This window comes from Protopterus annectens, chromosome 8.part0, assembly GCF_019279795.1.
Source record: "Protopterus annectens isolate FY-2018-M chromosome 8.part0, PAN1.0, whole genome shotgun sequence".
Lineage (NCBI taxonomy): Eukaryota > Metazoa > Chordata > Ceratodontiformes > Protopteridae > Protopterus > Protopterus annectens.
The window spans coordinates 1,787,937,146-1,787,954,356 of record NC_056741.1 but is presented as its reverse complement, the minus strand read 5'-3'; the positions used below and the strand labels follow the sequence as shown (position 1 = coordinate 1,787,954,356).

The 17,211-nt window shown below is 41.7% G+C and overlaps 1 long non-coding RNA gene across 3 annotated transcripts in view; it reads left to right on the top strand.

Annotated features, from left to right (window-relative positions):
- Positions 1–17,211, top strand: part of LOC122809645 — a 1,890,825-nt gene that overhangs the window by 1,678,382 nt on the left and 195,232 nt on the right. The window lies entirely within an intron of this gene.

The window sequence follows — 17,211 nt, the reverse complement described above, 5'->3', positions numbered from 1 at the left end:
GCACATATTTTGTCTCCCCTATATCTGAATATCATAGGAATTACCCTTCTAAATCTGCCTTTGTCCATTGGCAAACTCATCAACTTCCCAAAGTTAAGAAGGGGTCCGGGCGTATTCATTCATGCCAAGTCCACTCAAACTCCTACATCTCAGAAGCCTTCCTTTCCGGGCAAGCCTGTTTCTGTTTGACAGTTTGCCTCCTCTTACCCATGGACTAGGTCCCCTTGTCTGTCTTTCTCTGTCTCTCCCAAATTAACAACAGATTACCTTAGAATCTTGGGTGCTGTGTATCATTTGTCATAGGTATTTCATGATATGGAAATCTCTGCGCCCCCCCCGTCTTCAGACTTTTTTTCTCTTCTTCTCCCCCAAGCCTTCTTGGTCTCTGTAGACTTTAAGGATGTCTATTTTCGTATTCGTCCCCTGTTGAGGAAATGTTTATATGTTCCTGTTGCTACCTCTGATTTTTAGTTCTTTGCTTTGCTGTTTGGCCTTTCTATTGGTCCAAGGGTACTCACCAAATGCCTCGCTCCTGTCTTTGCCTTGTGCAGGCTTCAAGGGATACAGATATTCCCGTATCTAGATGTCCTGCTTATTTAGGTTCTTTCTCCCAGCAGTCTTCTGCAAAATCTTTATTTTACCGCATCTTTTACAAAGTCTGGGGTACAACATCGATCTCAAGAAGTCTGTGCTTATCCCCTCCCAGGATCATATTTTTCTTCATTGCAGGATTCAGACCATTCTCAAGTTATCCCCTCTTCCTGCTTCCAGTGTTTTGTCTCTGACAGCTCTCTTCCAGTCTCTTCTTTTTCTGTCCTTCAGGAAATTTTCTCAAGATTCTGGTGTTTGTGGTCTCCACCATTCCCATGCTTATTCTTGCCAGGCTTCTTTGCTTCCTTATCTCAAATGTGAGCTCCAGTGGTGAATTCAGCAAATTTCTCTCAATCCAGGACTGCCCTTTCATGCTTCAATTCCTTCCCAAGAACTGTTCACAGACACCTCAGACTTGTGTGGGGTACTTCTTGTGGCCCTCTGAAACTTCAGGATCTCTAGCCTCTTCATCAGTGGTCAGACCATTATTAACAGAAAAGAGATGAGGGCTCCACTTCTGGCTCTACAGGTCCTTCATTCCCTTTTTCTCCATGGCCTCCTGAAAGTCTTCATGGACAATATCACTGTCATGTGGTACATCAGCAAGCGGGGTGGGGGGTGCAAGGTCTTATCTCCTTTGCAGACTAGCTTTTCATGCCTGGGATCTGACTGTCGGTTATCAGGTGACTCTTCAGGTAGTTATCATTACCTCATTGTACGATCTAGTGGCAGACTTCTCTGGGCAAGTCCAGAATGCAGGCTCATGAACGTTGCTTCAAAGAGAAGTGCTTCTGGACATAGTCCATTTGGTAGGGTATTCCTCAGGTAGCTCTTTTTGCCCTCCCCTCTGAACAGACAACTTCCTCTGTTCTGTTCGAGAGTGCAAAGTCCTCTGACTTGGAAAGTAGATGCCCTGTCTTTTTGTTAGAAGAGAATTTTCCTGTATGCCTTTTCTTCCCTTCCTCTGCTGCCAAATGTTCTGCACAATATCAAGTAGGGCTCTCCCAAATCTTGTTGGCAACTCCTTTTTGGCCCAGACAGCACTGGTTCCCCTTCTTTTTTATCTGGCCAGGGCAGCCACCACAGGTTACCTCAATGAGTGGATCTTCTCACACAAGACAAGGGATCTCTTATCCATTCTCACCTGTCCACCCTTCAAATGACACTGTGGCTGATAGGATTTTGATCCCTTTAGGCACCTGTTTGCTAAGGACGTTCTTTGAATTCTACAGGAGGCCAGGAAACCCACTGAAAGAAAGTCATGGATGTCTAAATGGAAAATATTTTCTGATTGGTGCCTCTTCAGCCATCAAAATCTCTTCTCAATATGGGTTCCTGTGGTTCTCTCTCATTTGTATGATCTGGTCCATGCTAGCTTTGTATATTCTTCAGTCAAAGCTCATCTTAAGCAATCTCTGCTTGTCTGCCCTTGAACCTTCCTTTGGCCTCTTGATTTGAGGTCAAGCAATTTCTTAAAGGTGTCCTTCACATCAGCCACCCCCCCCCCAAGAAAGCCTGTTCCTCCTTTTTGGGACCTCAGTTTTATTCTTTTAAAATTGACTCAGGCTCCTTTTGAACCTGCTTGTTCAGCTTCCTTGCAGCCTTGCACTTGGAAGACTGTTCTGCTGTTGCCTGTTACTTCTGCCAAGAGAGTGTCTGAGCTTAAGGCTCTTATGGCTATTCTCCTTTTATAATTTTTCACAGAGACCGGGTCGCTCTTAGTATTAATCTTTCTTTTATGCCTAAGGTTGTTAAGGAGTTGTCCCTTAATCAGTCTATTCAACTTCCTTTCTTTTTTCCTTCTCCGCAGTCTGCCAGTGAAAAGGTTCTCCACACCTTGGATCTGCATAGACAGCTCAGATATTATTTGGATAAAACAAAGATTATTTACAAATCTGAGCAATGTGTTTCTTTTCATCTCAGAACTTTGGGTTTAGCTGTTTACAAGCAAACCATCGCCTCCTGGATCTGTAAAGCAATTTCCTTTTCTTATTTCTTTCATGGCAAATGTCTTTCTTCATCTGTCAAAGCACACTCTGCCAGGGCAGTTACCTGTACTGGTGCCTTTTTCAATTGTTTGGACACCATTTCCATCCTTGAAGCTGCTTCTTGGTCCTCTGTTTATACTTGTACTAAGCAGTGCAAATTGGATGCTGTTTCCAGGGCAGGATTTGCCTGGGCTATTCTGCACAGATTTGTAGAGGGCTGTTTTGTGCCTTTGTCCTCCCAGTCTTCTTCTTTAACTTTTGTACTTTCTATGTAGTGAAGAATACTGCAACCATGATATGGAAGGACAAAGTACAGTTGTGTAAAATCTTATCATAACAGTAGATGTCCTTCTGTTCACTGTTGAAGTGTTCGGTCAGCCCTCCTTCCCCCTCTCTTATAGCTCTTGCCCCTGCCTTTTCTTACCCTTCTGAATGAGGGGCTGTTGCTTCCTTTCCCTTCTGAATTTTTTTTCTTATGGATGTACATGTTCTGCGCTGTCCTTGGGGGTATTTTATTCCTCCTGCGGCAGTTCAGTTCTGAGTGTTTGCATCTGTACATCACCTTTATGCCCTAAGCCCTACATGGGAAGCATATGTATAATGTACGGGGTCTATATTAGAACATCAAAGTTTCAGGTCTTCGAATGTTCTAATATCGACACCTAGTAACCGAAAACCGGTAAGACCAAAAATTTAGAACATCGAATTTTTTCCTAGGGAAAACATTTGCTGTTCCAAAACACATACACACAACACAAACACATCAAACACACAGCAATCCACACACATACACCTAAAATCTTACATCTAAACCTACACTAAACTGTACATGCACCACTATCTACCCACCACTTACCTTAACCCTAACCCTAAAGTCCGTCACTATCGCACACACACCTCTCCCGCGCCCTAACCCTCATGTCCAAACATTCGCACACTTACCTGACCCACACCCTAACCCTAACTCACCTATCCCACCCTAACCCTCACATCCACACAATCGCACACTTACCTGAACCCGACCGTAACTTTCCACCGCAGAGCTGAAAATAGCGAAGCAACAATAACGGACAACCGAATTCTCTCCCTAGGAAAGAATTTGGTTATCTAAAAATTTGCTATTTTCAGCTTTCATTTACTAGGTGTCGATATTAGAACATTCGAAGACCTGACACTTCGATGTTCTAATATAGACCCGATGTACGGCATATATAAAATGTTAAGGCTGTGGTATACTGATCAAACTTTGGGCTATCCAGGGCATGAGATCCCTTCAGTGAAGTATACTGCAACAGTGAAGAGAAGGTCATCTACTGTTGTGGCAAGATTTTACACAACTGTACTTTTTCCTACATACCTGTTTAAAAGGGGAGTTTAAGGAATGGGTAGTGGAAATTATTAGAGAGTTAGTAGAAGAAACAAAAAATTCTTTAGAAGGGATAGCTAGGGAGTAGTATAAAATGAAAATTAAGTTTAAAGTAAAATAGAAATAAAATAGAAAAATATATGGGAATTAAAAGGAATTGTTTAAAGGGGCTGACAAAGGTTAAAGTAAAGGGAATATCACAGAACAAGAAGATAAACAACTACAGAATGTTAAAGGGGAAATTAGAGAGCATTTGGCTAATATGCATGAGTTTAGAACGCTTAAACAACTATTATTTGTCAACTAAAGAGCACAAAAGCATTTACACAATGACTTAGCCGACAGAAAGTAGAAAGGGTTAGGGAGCCTCTGACAAGAAAAATATCCTGAGATCCTATAAAAGTATAGTTCAGAAATTTTGTGAACATTTGTATAGAACAAAGGAATATAGAAACCAAGAAAAGGCACAAATGGAAATATGTTTGGAATATTTAATTATGCTAAAATTAGATGAAGACGAGGCTCAACATTTTAGTTAAGACAGGAAGAGAGGTGATAAAAATGATGTGTAATCATTCAACAGGGAAGTCTCTGGGAATAGACAGTATTACTGTGAAATTTTGGAAGTTAGAAGGGAAGAAAGTGATCTGAAAGGCTTTAACAGTATTTTAAAAGGGGTGAGCACCAACATCTTGGAAAAAGCTGTGGTGGTTGTATTACCCAAAAAGGCTAAAGACACTTCAGACCCAAGTTCATATAAAACCATTTCAGTTTTAAACTATGATTATAAAGTGCTTGTGTTTGTACTAGCTATGAGAATGGTAAAGGTGTTGCCAGAATTGATGTACATGGATCACTGTGGTTTTGTGTAGGGAAGGCAAATATTTGAGAACAGTAATAGAACAGTGATTGTCTAGATAGCAGCAGAATTTCAGAAACAATGTTATTGCTGGTGGGTCTTGTTGCAGAGAAAGCATTTGATAGTCAGCTGCAGTTTTATTAGTATGGCAGTGGAAGCATTTGCATTCCCTGATGGACTAATAAGGTTTATTAGGGAGACATATGAGGGGTCAGAGGCAAGAATTAAGGTGAGAGGATCCCTCTCCAGCAAGCTGTGTTTGAACAGAAGAACCAGGCAGGGCTGTCCCCTTTCCCTTTTGTTATTTGCTTTATATTTAGAGCCATTTACAAAGAAAATCAAAGACTCACAAATTCAAGGGTATAACTGGTATGACACTCAAGAAAATTTAGCTTTATTTGCAGGTTATATTAGTTTGTTCTTGATAAATCCAGAAAAGAACATTTAGGTGTTATGAATCATTTTGAGAAAACTTCATGTCTTTTTCTGGATGTAAAACTAATGAAGATAAAACAAAGGGTATAGCTGTCAACAATGTACCCACACATGAATTGGTTCAGGAGTACACATATTTATGGGGACTTAATAAGATAAAGTATTTAGGTGTATGGATAAACAAAGATTACACCAGCAAAGGCATATGTGTGTGAAGAGAATAAACAAAAGATAATACAAAACCTAACAAAGTGGAAGCTGTTAATTCTAGATATGAATAGTGAGATATAAGAAGAGAAAATATTGTTAGTCCTTTTAGTTTTATACACATCAGGTTTATTTTATCAACCAGAGGAAAAATTGTGGACAGTAATTAATAAAGAGTTGAAGGAATTTATTTGGGAGAGGAAGAGGGCAAGAGTTAAGTTGGATAATATATCATCCCCATAAAAACAAGAGAGTTTAGGAGTATCTGATTTGAATGGATACTTTAGAGCTATGCAGTTATGGCTCATATACAACACAAGTAGAAGATTATAAGTCAAAAGTGGAAAGGAATGATGATGAAATGGGGAAGGGGATCGAGAAATAAGTGGAGAGTAAGATTTTGGATAATGATCCTTAAGGAGAATAACAACAACCATACAGACTATTATATTCATATAATAACAGAAAATATTCTAGACCTAAGAAAACAGTGGACTAGAGAAAGGGAGATTTTGTTAATAGGGATGACTGCAAGTAGGGTAATAGAAAATAGGCAATAGGAGGCAGTAATTTACTACAAAACTGGCAAAAGAACAAAGGTATTGAGAAAAAATAACTAGAGAGACAAAGCTAATAGAGTAGGCTGGGGCAAAGCAGAAATTTGGACTGCAGGTTAGAGCCTGCCTTCCCTACTAGGGACTGATATCAGAATATAAGAAAAGAGAATGTGATATAGAGAGTTATAAGTGAAAGATCAACTGTGATTGACTGTTTAGTTGAGTCTAGAACAAAAGCTGTTGTTAAAAATTTATAGTTGATAGGGCATATAAAATGTTGCATGAAAATTATAAAAATCAATCAAATGAGGTTAGACAACATTGGGAAGAGAGACTGGAAAGGCATTTTGCAAAGGATGATGGGAGGACATCTGTGTGACTTCCAAGTATGCAGCAAAGTCCAGAAGGTTTACAGTTCCTGCTTGGAAGTATTTTCATAGGTATTTTTATACCCCAGGCAATACTCACTGGATTTTTCACTTGTACAGGTAACAAATGCTGAAGCTATGGAAATTCTGTACAAAGTACTCTGATATGTTGAGGAAGCAAATGGTTGTAACTAAGGATAATGATACTTTTGGGTTGGGGCACAGGATCTGAATTACCTGGACATATAAAGACCTTACTAAATTTAATGATGTTAGCTGCTAAAAAAACAGTTACTAGAAAATGGAACTCAAAGCCTAAGCCAACTGTAATTGAAGTACTGAATATTTTAAAGGAGACAAAAGAACTGGAGGTGGAGGTTTTAGAAAAGGGAAGGATCAAATTACATAGAAGCAAATACATTTTTTGGGAACTCTATGGAATAATGCTCTGGAGGAGGAGAAGGAGCAATATCTAAGGGAGGGCAGCAATTGGGCAATGTTGGAGTGAATAATTGTTAAAAAGAAAAAAAACGTGTAGGTAATTTACAGTACATGAAAACAAAAATGTTAATTTGTTTTTTTTTTTCTTTTCTAATGTGTGTGTGCTTGTCTGATAAGTTAAAATTTAATAAAGATATTTAAAAACAAAAAGTGGGTTTTCTATAGAAGTTATGAACTATACAAAGGGAGGTACTGAACTTTAGCCAGCATCATGAAAGCAGGCACTGTCAAGTACTTTTTGTAGGTGGTTTTAAATTGAGTATAGGCCAGGATAAGGAAGTTGTTTTGGTTATTTGTAAGTGTGTAGGTTTATTCTTTGGTAAAAGGATCCTTTTTGTAGGCAGGACAGAAACCAAGGTAAAGAATTTTGAATAACAAGGTAGAATGGACCAGGATGGACCATGTTTTATTGGGTAACCATTTGAAATATTTTAGTAGATCACAGTGATGCATTTTCATATCTGTTCTCTGCAGTTTGCAAATTGAGTGTTATGAGAGAGCGTAGGCATCAAATGGTAGACCATATTCATGTTTTGGAAGTAAAAGATTTTCCAAGTGCAGTTTTGGATATTAGATGAGAGAGACAATGGCATAGTTTGAGATGACAGACCTTCATGTTGATATTTTTAGTGTGCAGTGTAAAAGTGAGAGAAGAATCCTGCGAGAGGCTGAGATAGTTTTGCTGGGATGCTATTTCTTTAAGATCTTTTGAGTGTCAGTAGTGTACATGAAGCAAGATTTTGTGAGGGTCATAAACAATTTAACACTAGTTTTCTTTGATTACATTAAGAGCTTACTGTTATCCAGTCAAAATTCTCACAATTGTCAAATTGGTTAAAAATGAGTTTGAAGGTTTTGCTGAGTTTTGCTGGATTTAGTCATAAAAAAGTAATCAACATACATTATAAGGTTAAGGTTAGGTTAGTCTAAGGTAATGCCATTAATAAAAGGAAGAAGAGCAGCAGTTCTAGTATGGAGCCTTAAAGTACACCAGTGCTGAATATAATAACGTCTGAAAATGAGTTATTGTAAGTTTATAAGACTTTCACTTTTAGATAATTGTGGTGTTATCTACAAATTTTAGTTTGTAGAGCATATGCAATAATGGGTCATGGGTGATGGTCTCAACCACCCTGGTCATATCTATAGATGTGCTTGCTGTTGTACAAGTCCTTTATTCATACTGGTATAGATTGTTCTTGTAATGTTAGTGCAGTCATAGTACTAAAGGAGTTTATAGCCATGTTGTTGATTGCATAAGAGGCCGTAGCTGTTTATAATCTAACAATAATCATTTGTATCTTAGTTTAAAAAAATGATAGGTCATGCATTTGAGCAAACTAGTTGACTATCTCAGTTAACAAATGGAAGTAAGTAAAATAACTTGTAGTGCTAGATGACATAATCTTAGTTTTTTGTGGTGGGCAGCAAGCCATCTTTTGTGAGTTCTGCTTTCACCTTCATCAAAAGGCTCTTCAAGTGCTCCTTACTTTTAGCCATCTGCATATCTAAAGTTGTTAAAATTTCTTCCAGCAAGTTTTATTCCAGCATCTGATTCATCTAACACAGCATTTTGCATAATATATTAAGTAAGGCAACTGTATACTTGTTTCACTCAGTTTCCAAATTACTGCATATTCAGACATAAATGTTTCTTCTTGGTCTGCATGCAGATTTCTCAGGAGGCAAGTAAGGTAAACTCATCCTCATTTCTCTAAGAACTTGCCACACTGTTATAGTCCTCGCTGTCAAATGCTTTACAGTAGGCAATAAAGTAGAAGGAAATGTCTTTCTGGAATTTGCTTGCTTTCTGTCTTACCAAGCAGATGTTGGCGATTAGATCTCAAACTCCTCTACCCCTTCTGAAAGCAACTTTGTATATGAGGCAATTCTTAATGCACATATTATTGGAGTCTAAGGTGCAGCTGTTTGATAATTTGAACATTCTCTTTAGCATTGCTGTTTTTGAGATTGGAATAAAAAATACATTTTCAAGCCAATAGCCATGTTTGAGTTTTCCAGTTTTTGTTGCCATTTACAAGCCATACTGTAACAGCATTATTTTGCTGAATTTTATACAGTTCATTTGGAATTTCATCACTTCTTGCTACCTTGTTATTAGCCAGACTTTCTAGACTCCACTTAACATCACTCGCCTGGATGTGTGGCTCTTGATCAGAGAACATACCATTCATTTTATATCAATGATGCTATAGACTTTCTTATATATGTCTATGTATTTCTATCACCACATCTTAATATTTTCTGATAGATCCTTCCCTTTTCATATTGTCTACTGAACTGTTAAGTCACAGACTCTAACCAAGATTATTTTTCCTGCTACTAGCCCTAGTTGCCTCTTGTCTTTCCTTTGTGTTCTGAAATTCTCCAGTTGTCATAGGACATAACTTCTTCAAAGCTGACCGTTCATGAACAAATACTGTATCCCTTTGTTCTTATGTATCTTGTCTGAATACTACTGACTGTGATAATTCTTCCCTAGTACTCGGAAGGAAATTTTGTATGTGAACACCCCCACAGTAGCCAGACATCTAGAGTACTATCTGTTCTAGTAGTGATCATAATTGATCATCAAAATGAACCCCGTGTGTGTGTGTGTGTGTGTGTGTGTGTGTGTGTGTGTGTGTGTGTGTGTGTGTATATATATGTATGCATGTATATGTATATATATATATATATATATATATATATATATATATATATATATATATATATATATGAGCGTGTGTGTGTGTGAGTTTGTGTGTGTGCATGTGTATATATATATATATATATATATATATATATATATATATATATATGTGTGTGTGTGTGTGTGTGTGTGTGTGTGTGTGCGTGTGTGTGTGTGTGTGTGTGTGTGTGTGTGTGCGTGCATATATACTTGTTTGGTTACAGTGGATGTTGTCAAGCATACCTTTCAGCTGTCCAAATTTTTTCAGGATGCCAAGATTTTTTGCCTCAGATTTTTGGTCTGTTCCTCATACAGTTTGTGGTTTTCTGGCAGTTCATCAGGGATTGGAATCACTAAATGATGGAGATTTGAGTTTCAGAATTCATATCTTTCATATAATGCATGCTAGCACAAAACCTCTTTCGGTCCCTTTTTTGAGCCTTTATTCCCCACTATTTTTGGGTGTGTTTGTATTTATTTATTTTTTTGCATCAAGGGGTGAGGTATATGTTGTCAAGCTAGGATGTTCATCGTGCATACAGCTGCCGTCATAACAGATGGGTTATCCCTGCCGTCAGTCGGGTCCTCGGTCGGGCGAATTCCAAAGTCTAGGTCCGGCGTCGGTTGTCGTCGCTTCTTCCCTGACATCAGTGCGGCAGGGGTATAAAAGAGCCAGCCGACGCCATCTTCTTCAGTCTTTCTTGCTGCGCGGTGCCCGAAGCAGAAGCAGTTCGCAAGTGCCGGTCGGCCAGCTCCTGAGATTTACGAAAATATTTCAGCCAAAGTCTTCTTGAAAGCTAAGTACCCCGTTGGGGAAACTTTTCTTGCCTCAGACCGATGTCAGACAAAGTTAATAATTGCATTTCATGTGGAAAGCAAATACCGCATAAGGATTTCCACTCTTTCTGTATTTCTTGCTTAGGCCCAGACCACGACGTCTCGGCCTGCCGTTTTTGTGCTAAATTCAACAAACGCACTATTAAGCATCGGGCGGAGTTCACCCATCACTATTTTGGTAAAAAATGTAATTACATTATGTCGTCGGATACTCTGACTCCAGTTTTGGGTAAAAGACGCAAGGATAAGGACCGACATACGAGGTCAGCGACTTCTACTGACACCACGCTAAGGCCGACTACCGGTTCTCCAGTTCTCAGCGAGGCGCCTACGCAGCCCCTGACTACAGATGACACTTCATTACCGGTGTCTTCTGTGCCCGAGGTCGCAGGCTCCTCGGCCCCCACTCCGACTACAGATACCGACGCCACTTTTGGCGGGGAAACCCATAGTTTAGACAGGCCTGCCATTTCTCAAGGTGTCTTCAGGCCTTCCTCCTACTCCATTAAGGCTTTCACAAAATCTAAAGCAGCCATGAAAACTAAAAAACAAGGACCACAGACCCCCTCTCAAGGCCCTATGCCTAAAAAACAGATGCTCAAAATGGCTGAGGATTTGATTACTCTTATCAGGGGTTCTGAACCCCCCTCGGACAAAAGGCCCAGATTAGAGGAAGACTACCCTTCCTCAGATCAAGCCTGTATTACCTCTGAACATTTTGAGGACCAGGAATATACATATTCTCCTTTTGAAGACTCTGATGCAGAGGAGTCTATTCCCCCGGTCCCCCCCCCCCCCCCCGAGGATTACTCTTTTGGGGAAACCCTACATACCTTGAGGGAACACTTTCACTGGGAAGGCCAAGACTACTCAGATTCCAAGAAAAGGCTCAGGGATTTTCTCTTGCTCCCCCAGCATAGGCCTCTGGCTATCCCTCCTGTCTTAGATATATTAGATGATGTGTACACAGAAGCCAGCCTCAACCCAGATTCTTTACCTCCGGCTCCTGTTAAACCTGACAGGTATTACCGGGTTCCAGATTCACACCAGTTCCTATACAAAAGCCATACTGCTGACCCAGAAACTATTTCACAGGGTCCCAAGGGAATTAAGGCCTCTACTGCTAAAAACCCATTACCTTCAGAGAGAGATTCCAGAGCTTTAGAAAGGTGGGGGAAAAAGGTGTATACCTCGGCCACTTTAACCATGAGGGCATTAAACTGTCAGTTCCATATGTTAAAGTATCAACAGTTTTTATTATCTGAGTTGAAAAGCAAAATGACACAACCTGTGCAACCAGATTTAAAAGAGTTGCAGGATTTGTTGCATAGAGCAGATCAAGTGGGTAAACATACCTTGCAATGTGGTTTTGATGCTTTAGAGGCCTCATGTAGAGCTGCTGTTACAGGGTCTATCATACGTAGACATGCTTGGCTCAAAGAACAAGCCTTACCAGATCATGTCAAAGCTAAATTACTGAATGCACCTCTTCAAAAAGATGTATTGTTTGGCGTTAAAGCTGAGGAGGTACTAAAGAAAATGGAGGAAAAGACGAGATCAATGGAAACAGTGAAAGATTTCCTGCAGGTACAACCTCCACGTTTCAGCAGAAACCGGCCTTCAAAAAATTGGTCCTTTCCAGCCATGGACAGACCTCAAAGAGGCAGATACAGGCGCCCGAGAGGTAGAGGGCAATCTCAAGGATCATTCAGAGGCAGGCAATTGCAAGCACCAACCCCAAGAGGCGGAGAAGATAGATCACAGTCATTCAGAAAGCAGACACAATGACTTTCCTCTTTACCTGCCAAGCAAAGCTTTAATGGCAGCACCTTTAGGCGGAAAACTGGCATTATTCTCAAAAAATTGGCATATTGTCACAAAAGACAAATGGATCCTGAACATATAGACAGAGGCTACAGATTCCACTTTCACACCCTTCCAAAAATGAGAGGCATGCCAAACCTGCCACAAAATCAAAGGGCAGAGGCACAAAAACAAATTTCAGCTCTCATGGACATGAATGCTATTCAAGAGGTGCCTGCAAAAGAACAAGGTCAAGGGTTTTATTCCAGACTATTCCTGGTACCAAGGAAGGACAAAGATTGGAGACCTATTTTAGATCTATCCATCCTGAACACATATTTACAGGTACCAAAATTCAAGATGCTCACATTACAGCAGCTTCTTCCCATGCTGGGCAAGGAGTCTTGGCTGGTAACATTAGACCTCAAGGAGGCATACCTGCATGTCCCTATCGGACAAGATTGCAGAAGATACCTCAGATTTCTTGCAGGTTCAACCCATTATCAATTCTCTGCATTGCCCTTTGGCTTATCTACTGCGCCCAGAGTGTTTACGAAATGCCTGGCATCAGTAATCGCCTTCTGCAGACTTCAAGGAATACAAATATACCCATATCTGGATGACTGCCTGATCCAAGCGGACAGCAAGGATATACTTCTGAAACACCTGGCGTTTGTAATAAGACTGTTGAACCTTCTGGGATACACAGTCAACAAAAAGAAATCAAAACTAATACCTTCTCAAACAATAATTTTCCTGGGTGCCAGCTTGAATACAAACACCCAGATGGCCTACCTCACGCCAGACAAACAAGGGCAACTATCTCAATACTTCAGCAAAATGGCAACCTTCACCAGGCTGACTGCAAGGAAAGTCCTGCAGGCTCTGGCATTCATGGCATCTTGCATCCTGCTGATCCCATGTGCAAAGCTGCATATGAGGAAACTTCAATGGTACCTAAAAAACCTATGGTCTCAACACAGCTACAGTTTGGAAACAATTATACCACTCATTCCATGTCTTCAAAAGGAATTTCTGTGGTGGGCTCAAGCATGCCAAAGAAACAAAGGTCTCCTTTTCTGCATACCCGAAGCAAATCAAATCATCACAACAGACGCCTCGGACTATGCCTGGGGAGCACACATGAAAGATCAGTGCATTCAGGGAAAATGGTCCCAAAAAGAGAAGCACCTACACATCAACCAAAAGGAAATGTTAGCAGTGCAAAATGCTATTATGGCCTTCAAAGTCCTACTGCATCCAGGCCAGCTATTGATAAGGAAAGACAACACCACAGTGATGTGGTACATAAACAAATAGCGGGGAACTCATTCATACCCCCTGTGCAGACTAGCCATGACCCTTTGGAACACAGCTCTGGAATTGCAAATACAACTTCAGGCACAATTCCTGCCAGGGAAGGAAAACACACTGGCAGACAGCCTAAGCAGAAATATGACAGATCCACACGAATGGAAGTTGCATCCTCAAGTTTTCGCAAAGATAACTCAGGCATGGGGACAGCCAGACATAGATCTCTTTGCTACCCACAGAAATTACCAACTGAAAAAATTTTGCTCAAGGACCTATCATCCGCAGGCCTGGAAAGTGGACACACTTTCCTTCAGTTGGACAACATTGACAGTCTATGCCTTTCCGCCTCTCCCTCTGCTGCCCAAAGTTCTACTAAAAGCCAGAGCACAGAGGCCGAAAATTATTCTCATTGTTCCAGACTGGCCAAGACAACACTGGTATCCACTCCTGAAGAGCCTGACGCATTCCCCACCATGGATCCTACTTCTAGTGCCTCTTCTGTTGTCCCAGCACAACTTCAAAACTATTCACAGCCAGCTCAAGACCCTAAATCTAGCCGCATGGAGAATTCCTTGATTTCACAACAGACCCTCCTCTCCAAGGAGGTGCAGGATGTCATCTTGGAGGCCAGAAGACCTTCTACTAGAAAAGCCTACTCCGCCAAATGGAAGCGGTTTTGTGCCTGGAATCAGAAAAAGGGCCAGAATCCTTGGGTAATAAACATACCTCAAATATTACAGTACCTAGCTGAGATGTTAAACAGTGGACTTTCCTTCTCCTCCATCAAAATCCATGCTTCAGCCATTTCTGCACAATACAACACAGATCCTCCTGTATTCTCTCATCCTCTCTTAAGACAGTTCCTCAGAGGGGCTAAGAATATAAAACCCCCAAGGAAACCACCAGTCCCTGCTTGGGACCTCAACTTCATATTGGAAAAACTGACGCTTCCTCTATTTGAGCCAGCTGCTTCAAAAGAACTGCAATATTTGTCATGGAAAACAGCCTTCCTTCTGGCTATCACCTCAGCACGCAGGGTTTCGGAACTACAGGCCCTCATGGTTGTGCAACCTTTCGTCATTTTCCATCAGGACAGAGTTTCTTTACGAACCAACCCTACCTTTATGCCAAAGGTAGTATCAAGTGTAGCCTTGAATCAGACTATCCACTTACCTACCTTTTACCCTAACCCACAAAACAAAGGGGAAAGGCTACTGCATTCCTTGGACATTCACAGACAACAACGTTATTATTTGGACAGGACAAAGCCATTCAGGAAATCCGAGCAACTCTTTGTGTCCTATGCTACAGCTGCTCAAGGAAAGGCTATCTCCAAACAGGCAATCTCAAAATGGATAGCCCACTGCATACACTTTTGTTACTCATTTCATGGAAAAGCTGTGCCATCTAGCATCAGGTCCCATTCCACAAGGACCACAGCTACCTCTGCAGCTTTCCTCAGGGGGGTTCCTACCAAGGACATTTTGGAAGCAGCCACTTGGAGTTCAGTGCACACTTTCTCCAAACACTATCACCTTCTACTTTACTCAAAATCTAGAGCAGGATTTGCCACAGCTGTCTTGCAGGGCATCCTTGCCTCTCCTAGTTCCACTTAGTGCCTGCCACCCCTACTTAGCTTTGGGATTCTACCCATCTGTTATGACTGCAGCTGTATGCACGATGAACATAGTGCAGTTTTGTACCTACCATAAATGTAGATGTTCGAGTGATCATACAGCTGCAGTCCAGGATGTCCTTCAAGAATGCAACTGCAGTCATAACATGTGGGTTGTCCTGCCTCAGGCAGCCCTCGGTCGGCCGGATTCCAAAGTCTGGGTCCGACGTCGGCTGATGTCACATTTCTCTCCGATGTCAGAGCGGCTGGAGTACATAAGCATCAGCCGACGCCATTTTCTTCAGTCTTTCTTGCCGCACGGTGCCCGAAGCAGAAGCAGTTCGCAAGTGCCGGTCGGTCAGCTCCTGTATTCTATGATACCGAAGTCATCAAAAAAGCTAAGCACCCCGTTGGGGACCTTTTCTTGCCTCAGCCGATGTCAGAAATTACTGAAAAAGTTAACAATTGTCTTTCTTGTGGTAAACAAATACCTCATAAGGATTTCCACTCTTACTGCCTCCCTTGCCTGGGCCCAGACCACGACGTCTCGGCCTGTGTAGCCTGTGCTCGCTTCAACAAGCGCACTCTCAGGCGCCGGGCGGAGTTCGCTGAAGATTTTTTCGGCGATAATTTTGCTTACACCATGCCGTCGGATCTCCCGACATCGCAAACTCCCAAAAAGCGGAAAGACCGGGACCGACATCCTCGGCCCGCATCTACCACCGACTCCACGCCAAAACCTAGCGCGAGTGCTCCGGTTCCCTCTGAGACAGTCTCTCCACCTCTCCGAACCGAAGACACCGCATTACGGACGACTCCGATTCCAGACATTACTCCGACGCCTGTTATAGATTTTCCTCCGGATACCGAAACCGAGGAAATGCCCGAGACCATTGCTGTAGACAAGGTCACTCCTGCACATGGAGCTGTTAGGCCTCCTATGGCCATGTCTATTAAGGCCTACACTAGGGCTAAGGCAGCCAGCAAAACAAAGCATATGACTTCTAAATCCTTACCTCAGCCGACTCCGGAGACACAAATTATGTCCATGGCTGCTGATTTAATTTCCATGATTAGAGGTTCACAGGCCCATCCTGAGAGAGCATCCCAGCCTCCTCCTGATAAAAGGCCCCGGGTTGAACCCTCTGACCCTACTCCTTCAGATGAAGATTCTGAGGGCTCTGTCCACTCTGATAGTCAGGAAGAGCTCTTCCAGACCTATGAGGACTCGGATGCAGAAGATTCCATCCCATTGGCCTCCCCTCCTGAGGATATTTCCTTTGGGGAAGTTCTGCACACCATGAGGGAACATTTCAAGTGGCAAGGTCAGGAATACTCCGATTCTAGGAAACGCCTGAGGACTTTCCTTAAGAAGCCTCAGCACAGGCCCTTAGCTATTCCTCCTGTACTTGATGTTCTGGATGATTTGTATTCTGACTCTAGTGCTACCCCTGATTCTCTTCCTCCTGCTCCAGCCAAGCCAGACAGGTATTACAGGGTCCCAGAAACTCATTCCCATTTATTCAGGGCCCATACTGCTGATTTGGAAACTATTTCACAGGGGCCTAAAGGAGTTTCAGCCTCCACCTCAAAAAATCCTTTGCCCTCCAACAGGGAAGCGAGGTCATTAGAGAGATGGGGCAAAAAGGTTTACACATCCACTACCTTATCTATGAGAGCTTTAAATTGCCTTTTTCATATGTTGCAATATCAGGATTATCTTTTAGAAGATTTACAAAAAAACATTAGCTTCTCCTGAACCTTTAGACAGGAAGACTTTGCAGGAAGCTGTACATAACACTCAGCAAGTAAGCAATCACTTCCTGCAGTGTGGATATGATGCACTGGAAGCTTCATGTAGGGCAGCTATGACAGGGGCAGTGATTCGTAGACATGCTTGGTTAAAAGATCAGCCTCTACCAGATCATGTAAAAGCAAAACTTCTGGATGCACCTTTGGAAAAGAACAAGCTTTTTGGTGCAAATGCTAAGGATGTGTTAAAGACCATCGAAGAAAAAGCAAAATCAGTTCAGACTGTGAAAGATTTCCTCCAGGTTCAACCCCCCAGATTCAGTAAG